Below are 7,769 nucleotides of genomic sequence, written 5' to 3' on the forward strand. Positions count from 1 at the left end.
AGGGCCTGTGTCCACATAGTTTTGTTTTTGGTGGCCGGCTGTGCATTCAGGAGTGCTGAGTCAATGTGTTTGTTCGCTGACAGAAAAAACGCTGCATGGCGTCTTGTCTCTATGGCAACAATATCTTGCCAACTGCCAGTGTATGATCACAACCGCCTCTTTGCGGTTCACCATCCATTTATTTTATTTGGCATCAGAGCAAAGAGGATGTGGGTGTGTGACATGATCTGTTGGAGACAAAATTAAAGTGAACATTATTACCTATAGGCCAGGAAAAAGAGTCACAGTGACATCATCAGTGGAGGTCTGAAAAATTGAGAGATTTTCAACTTGCAGCGCTCAGAAATTTTTTTAGAAAAAATTGCTATGCAGACACAGTAACTGTAGCTCCGCTTAGTTATTTAGCTCCCTTAGCTGTACAGATGCCGGTTCAGAGCAGGCTCTCGAGGTTGGGGAAGGGTCTGTGTTTACACCACTAGCACAGGGGCTCTGGAGCTTTTATTTATAATCTGATCTAATTTTAGTTGATTTTGAATTGTTCTTAAACAATAAGTTAATTAAAGTGGCAACCTTCAATAAATGTATTTCTGTCTTTAAATATTATACATACATACAGTGCAGACCTTGTGCTGTCATTACAGACCATGTCACATGACTTCATGTCACCCTTGTGACATACTCCTAATGAGTCTCAACTCTTGTGGCGCAGATAGACAGACTGTAACACGCCTGCAGGGGGAGACAGAGACCTGAGGAGTGCAGTGGAGCGCTCACACAGGCTGCTGCTGGTCCTGAGATGGGAGGATAGTTATGGACTCAGTGTTGTAATCCCTCCCTGCTGCCGTAACATTACACAGACATTAAGTTCACCACACTTTTTCGAAGCTTGGGGATTTCTGATAATTTATCAATCATAAAAATTCTGAATATTGGCCTTGATTATCTGCCGAATCGTCTATCCCTACTCAATTTATTATTTCATTGTTTCTCAAAACAAATTACTAACTTACTAAACTTTACAATGACCTGCACATTACTGAAGAGCTTGTTGAGTCATGTTGAGAGTGACATGTCAGCAAGCATACAGCTGAGTATCAATCTCTGCTCGAAGACCATTTTCCTAAATGGATAGTACTGATGATATTATGGGTTTACCTTGCTGAAACATTACTAAACTTCCATGTTGTAATCTTCTTTGGAATTTTGGTTTCTGCTTCTCATCTTTGCCTTTTGCCCATTTTGGAACAATTTACTGTATAATAGGGCACACATGTTAACCATTAATGCTGTCTGTAACTATTTTTTTGTTATATTTGCTAAAATTGTCATTATGATCTGACAGTAGGATAAGATACTGGTCAGCTGTGTAAAAATCCACTGCCTGTGGCTCCACCCAGTGGCCCTAATTTGATTTGCAAGAATCTACCGCTCCGGTAGAATACAACCAATCAGAGCCAAGGTGAGTGTCCAGAAGTGTCAATCATGCTCATGCATTTCCTGCTGACAGCTCCCCTCCCTCAAGCAGTGTGTACTTGGCAATGGCCTTCCCCTTGCAGGAACATATTCTACAACTACAAACAAGAATTCCCCCTCCATAAACTCCTAATTACTGCTTACTGATTAGGGCTGGGAATCGAGAACCGGTTCCGACTCAGAACCGGTTCCAACAGAACAATTCCATCAGAATTGTAAGCCTCATTATCAATTCTTCTTAACGATTCTCTAATTTCCCTGCCTGCACAAGGAAATTTTGCGTTGAGGTACATTTGTGTCACACTCTCTGACGACTCAGACCTTCAACCAAGGCAGCATCATGGAGAAGAAGCGATCTATTCTGCCTATCAGTACAATCAACCTGGATATGCCGCTTCTCAATTCTTAGCAAAATTGCTTTTTTTTTTTTAGATAGAAAGCCAAGTTGTCCCTACAAGCTCTGGGACTGTGCTACTAACTCTGAAGGCTGCACACCTGAACAACTGGCTCCATGGACTCACCTTTCTCACCTGATCAGCTGTTAGCCCCGCCATCAGCTGTTAGCCCCGTCGATCAGCTGTTAGCCTAGCAACGCTAACTTTCAAACCGATGTACTCAATACTCTGTGGGCTGCCCATCGTTGCTCCGTTGGTCCTCCCTCCACCACAACCTCAAGGGTTATTCACTGCCTGGCTGATTTGTCGCTCTCCTTTGCTGCTGTGCTCTCCCCCGGCTGCGGCGATGTTGGACGGGACCTCCAGACGCAAGTCTGTTTATAAGAACGTAGCTATTCCCTCCGTGCGGACTGACAGGCGCTCCATTTGTTCTTTGTTTTGTTTGTTTCACTTTGTTAAGTGTCCTTGGGTACCCTGAAAGACGTTATATAAATTAAATATATTATTAATAATGCTGTAATATCGTGTTAGGGCGTCAAACAAACTCCACTGGGACCTCTGTTGACGACGGTAACGATGACATTAAATATCCTGCATTAGCCACTGTCGCCTTGCAACTGCAAGCAGCATGCACAGTTTTTTGCTGTATGTTTGAGTTGAATATGTTCATGTCCACAGTCTTGTGCAGACATAATTTTGGGAAAAAATAAAATGGTTGCTTTTGATGCAGAAGACTGTGTAGAACTCCTTTTTTGCCACTCAATGAACTACTCAGGAATTGATATGAGAATTGATAAGGAATTGAATCGATAGGCAGAATCGACAATGGCACTGATATTGATAAAAACTTATCAATTACCACCCCTACTACTGATAGTCAGTAAAGAAGCCGTTGTACCTGAATAACAATCTCATCCTAAACATTGTCAGTTCTGTCAATGCAAATAATGTGTTCCCTATTCTAAATAGAGGCCTTGCACGCAACAAATTCACTGGTAAAACCTGTGTGGGTTGATATAAGAGCCAAAATACTAGCAACTAATTAATGGTTAATACGTATAAATAATGTAGTGTTACCCTAATATTTGTTAACTTGTTTATTGTAAGTTAATATTCTTGTGCTGAAAAAAAGAAGAATCTCAGCAATGTGGAGGTGTAGAGACGTGAATCTCTTCCACTAGATGGCACTTCTGTATTGGACAAAAAGAGCACAAAGACTTCAGAAAACGTTTAACTGTCTCACGTCTTCAAATGTTCCCCAGTGGGGCCTCTCCCCTCGAGCAAACTGCTGTGTTGAATTACAGAGTGGTTTCCTGCTGAAAACAAGTGACACAGACAAGAGAATCTTGTTTCGAGTAAAATAAAATATGTGTTCATATTTAATCAGATGGCATCCGAATGGAGACTTCTCCAGACACGGCAACTTACATAAATCCCTTCGGAGGAGGCTTCTGCGTGTGTTGTGCCAGGCGGCAAGAATAGTGAATGAAGAGACTGAATGAGGGTAACATAACTTTGCTTTATCAGATTTACCCCCAGGCTGTATGGAGAAACACTCACACACACAGCTAGAGGGATAGATGACTTGATTACATCAGCAATGGCTCTTCTGATGCTGTAAGAGGGAAATGATAAATAAGCAGCTCTATTAGAAGGGACAGAATATAAACCAAAGTTAAAAGCATTTATTAATGTCAGTGTCTTAATCATATAACAAGTCCTAAGCAATCACTCCATGTACAACATAAAACCTCATACATAGCTCAACTAAAAGACTGCAAGAGCTGAGAAGTTGTGTTGTTTAATATTTCATCCTGTTGGTAAGCTTTAGTGAGGTTCCCTCTTGTAATGTTGGATCACAGAGCTATTCCTGTCTTAGTCTGATGTCTTTACCGTTTATCCAGATTTGAGTGACTGATCTATTTTAGTCCACTCTATACGTACCTGTGTCTCTGATTACAAATAAAGCGGTTGCAGTCCTGCGGTATTTGTGACTTAATGACAGGGCAGACACAGGTGAAATCAACCAGTCCATGACACGGCCTGGAATAAAACTCTGAGAGAATACTTAAGGTTTACTTTTTTATCCATTTGTTGATCAAAAAGAAGTTAAATGCAAATATGTAAATCGGCTCACAAAATATCCATGTCCACGTTATTAATTGTAAAACAAATAGGAAAGGAAAAAAAAAATTATCTATCATCTTTAAATCCATGCATCCTATCTACAACACCATGTGAGCTGTTCGATTCTCTCACTGTGAAGCTCGCAAACACTTTTACTGTAATACCTTTGCATCAGTTATGGAGTAGAAAGACTTGCAGTATCACCAGTGTCATCTCTGGACTCTCTGTTCAACTGTGAACTGGTTTCAGTTTCATGTCTTTTATGTTTCAGGTTCGGAACATGTTCTGTCACAATATGGTATCCCACAAGGATCTGTTCTCTCCCCTTAATCTTCATTTTCTGTGTCCATGTTAATAAGAACTATGGAATTTTATCTTAGAGCTATCGTAACCAGAGACAGCTGTACATAATACTGCCCATTGTTCCTCTGTTGCCTCATTAAATCTTAAAGTGTACAGCTGGACGCTTCCACATGTGAAAATAGCAAATTGCTCATGAAAGTGTGTCATCAACATGTGAAAATGTATTTCTTATGTAGAAGTTTTCATTCAAACAGTATGTGAATAATCAGTTGTGAAAGTGCCCATTTCACATAAGACTGGCAGCTCCAAATGTGCATTCAAAACTATGTGCATCCATCAAAATGTCCGGCTTCCCTCACAGGAACAATCGTTCTTATCTGTGGGCCAAAAATTCAAACCTCCAGGTGAAACTCCAGATGTGAACCGCATGACCACTTAAAACACCCTGTACTTTGACAACACTGCTGCCAATTAAATGTGTCTATATTAAATGTACAGTTCAATTCCTGAAGCATTTTAACATTTGACACAATCTACTTGCAAATAGGCCAAAAAGAACCAACACCAAAGGTTAGTTGTATCTGACAATGTAGCCGGTGACCTTGCCATCAGGCAATGTGACTATAATGACTTGCTACAGCTATTTGCTGACTATGGAGTTTAATGCTCTGCCCCGAAGGTTATCTGCGTTTTAAATGTTTTACAGTGATGCAAGTGAGCGTACTGCTACATGTGCTGACATATGACAATAAGCAGCTGACCCTCTTTTATCCACAGAAACATACAATGAGGTGGAGGGCAGAGGGTTAGATACCTGCTCATAAACACCTTGAAAGGTTGCTGTACGATTCAAACCTCTAAAAGCCTCCACTCGTCTCATAAGTATGAAGAAATCTGCAGGAGATCCTCACTGCTGCTACCAAACAGTGTCAGAAGCCAAAGTATGAAAGTATAAGTTAATATGAGAACTTCAAACTCACATTTATTTTCCCTCAGTGATCAGCTCTATTGCCACACAGGTCTACCGTGCTCAATTCAGCTCATTTTACTCTCCCATTTTGAATTTCAATGGCTTTACAGTTCCACAGTTTTAGTTGAGCTAAACGATCCTCTTCCAGAGGCAGAAGAACTTGTCATATCCCTTGAAGCCTCTGCTCTTAGGGAAGGATAAGCCTGCAAGTCCTGCTAATGGGCCCGAAATGGAGCTGAGGAGGTAATTGTGTGTGAAAAGGGCAATGTGCTGAAGAACATAAGAGGCCATAAAATGAGGAGGAGCCCATTACAGCCAAACTAAGACACTTCAACTGGAAAATAGTTTTCAGTAAGCAGGCGGGTTTTCGTAATACAGCTGATTACCTGGGGTTAATGACCAACAGAGGCCCATTATAGATAATATGTGGAACATACGATAGAGATTTGGCTGGCTGGTTCTTGAGCACCCCACCTTCCATTCTTCACAGTTTTTTCTCGCATAATGAAGTCGTAAGAAAAGCTCTTGGGGGATGTTCAGTTCTTGGTCAACTGTGGCTACACAATATAAATCTTAAAGCAAAAGTAAATTTAAAGAAACACTGACATATTCACAGCCGATGTTCATATTCCTTCGATTCTCGACCCACTACTGCAGCACTCAAAACTCACCAAGAAATAATGCATTTTTGATGGAAAGCAAGAAGTTCACAGCCCCTTCTGTATTCAGTGTCAAAAGTCATTCTGGGAAATTGCCAAGCAGAAGAAGACGAGGCAGGTTGAGGAAAATTGCCAACAGCAAAAGGAAATGAAGTGCTTCATAACAAGGTGCTCCAATCACAACAACCGTCCCAATTTAATGGATTTGATGAGTGTTTATCAGTCTGTTTTCTCATTTATTTTCTTAGCATGAGTGCTGGGATCCTACACAGATGCAACATGTTTTGGCTATTTACCAGCCACAGATTTCTCCTTTTTTGTTTTTGTCCTTGCTACCCTCACACAAGTGAAGTCCGAGATGTCACCAATTTCCATGAGCTAACCAGAGTTTAGCAATATTTGAATACAAATCTGATGAACCGTGAATTACTTTAGATAAAACCACACACACATACAGTCACGATGATGTATTTGAGTGTTCATACACAATACATATGAGAAATATAAAAAATATGGGTTTTTTTTAGTACTCAGTATTTATTGTAGTGAAAATTGCTCAGATGTTAAACCATATTTTCAGGGGCATCAGATGCACAGTGTGTGATTTCAGCCACTAAGGGCCTCTTATTCAGGACAGTGAAAACAAAAAAGTAGTTTGATGATGTCATGAAGTAGCCTCAGTGAAGTAATGTTTTCAAGTTTCATTTACAACACCTTTAGAGGCCAACTTCTGCACACTCTCTGGCAAAGAAGAGTTAGCGACGGGTGACCAAGACAAACATGCCATTACCTTGAATAAAGTTATGGACTACAGATGCTGCTGATCCCACTGCGAATCAACACTAGTTACATGCTGCTGTGGGTCTATAGTTGTAGTCGACCCGTCTGTATGGTTGACTAACAATCTCAATAACTTCACCATATGAATGTGTAGACCGTCACTTTCACCCAGCTCAGACACACTGAAGATATTATACATTGCGGAGACAATGTAAATGATTTGCTATTGAAGAGAAAAGAGACAGACATGTTTTTTTTATAGAATTTGGAGGACCAGACCAGACATGAAAAGAGTGAGTGATAACTAGATTTGCATTGGAAAGATTGTAAAAACAAAAAAAGGAAAAAAGAGGACTCTAAGGTTCCCATATTGTTCTGTATCTGCTGAGTTTGCTTTTGAGGCTTTATGAACAATTGTAGCTTTATCCACAACACCTGTGGGCTGTCATTTTATTTTGCGTTTTTCAATTTTTCATGCTATTATTCCTACCTTCATGTTATAATGACTCATAAGCTTGTGTTGTCTGACACAGACTGACAGACGTCTTCTCTTGGCTCATTGGATTTAGTCCTACAGCTGCCCTCCAGCCTTCAGAAACCTCCTTATGGTGCATCTGCAACCGGCTGTTGTGAACACACGTACAAATGTCAACAGACACAGAATTCTGTTTTTCTTTTCTTTTTCTTTCTTTTTTTTAAACACTCAGAGTACTTTGCTATGTGAACGCATAGATGAAAATTAAAAAGCAACACAATTCTGGATAATTCTGTGGTACACTAAATGTTCCCCAAATAGTAACAGGTAAAAGCTCCCTGGGATTTGTTGTGTCCCTATGCACAGTGGGAACAAAGAGAGCCTGGAACAAACTGTAACTCAGTCAGTCAGATTTTAAGGCAGCTACCTCCCAGATATTAGCAGCATTAAAGTCATCATTCAGTTAAAGCAAAAGTGCCAATATTAGAATAAGATACAATGTCACATTTAACACAACTTTGTACAATGAACAGTTCTGAAATAAGTTAAGTAAGTATTTAAGTAATATTTTACCATCTATCCACTCA

The sequence above is a fragment of the Sparus aurata genome, chromosome 11 (genome assembly GCF_900880675.1).
Source record: "Sparus aurata chromosome 11, fSpaAur1.1, whole genome shotgun sequence".
Taxonomy (NCBI): Eukaryota; Metazoa; Chordata; class Actinopteri; order Spariformes; family Sparidae; genus Sparus; species Sparus aurata.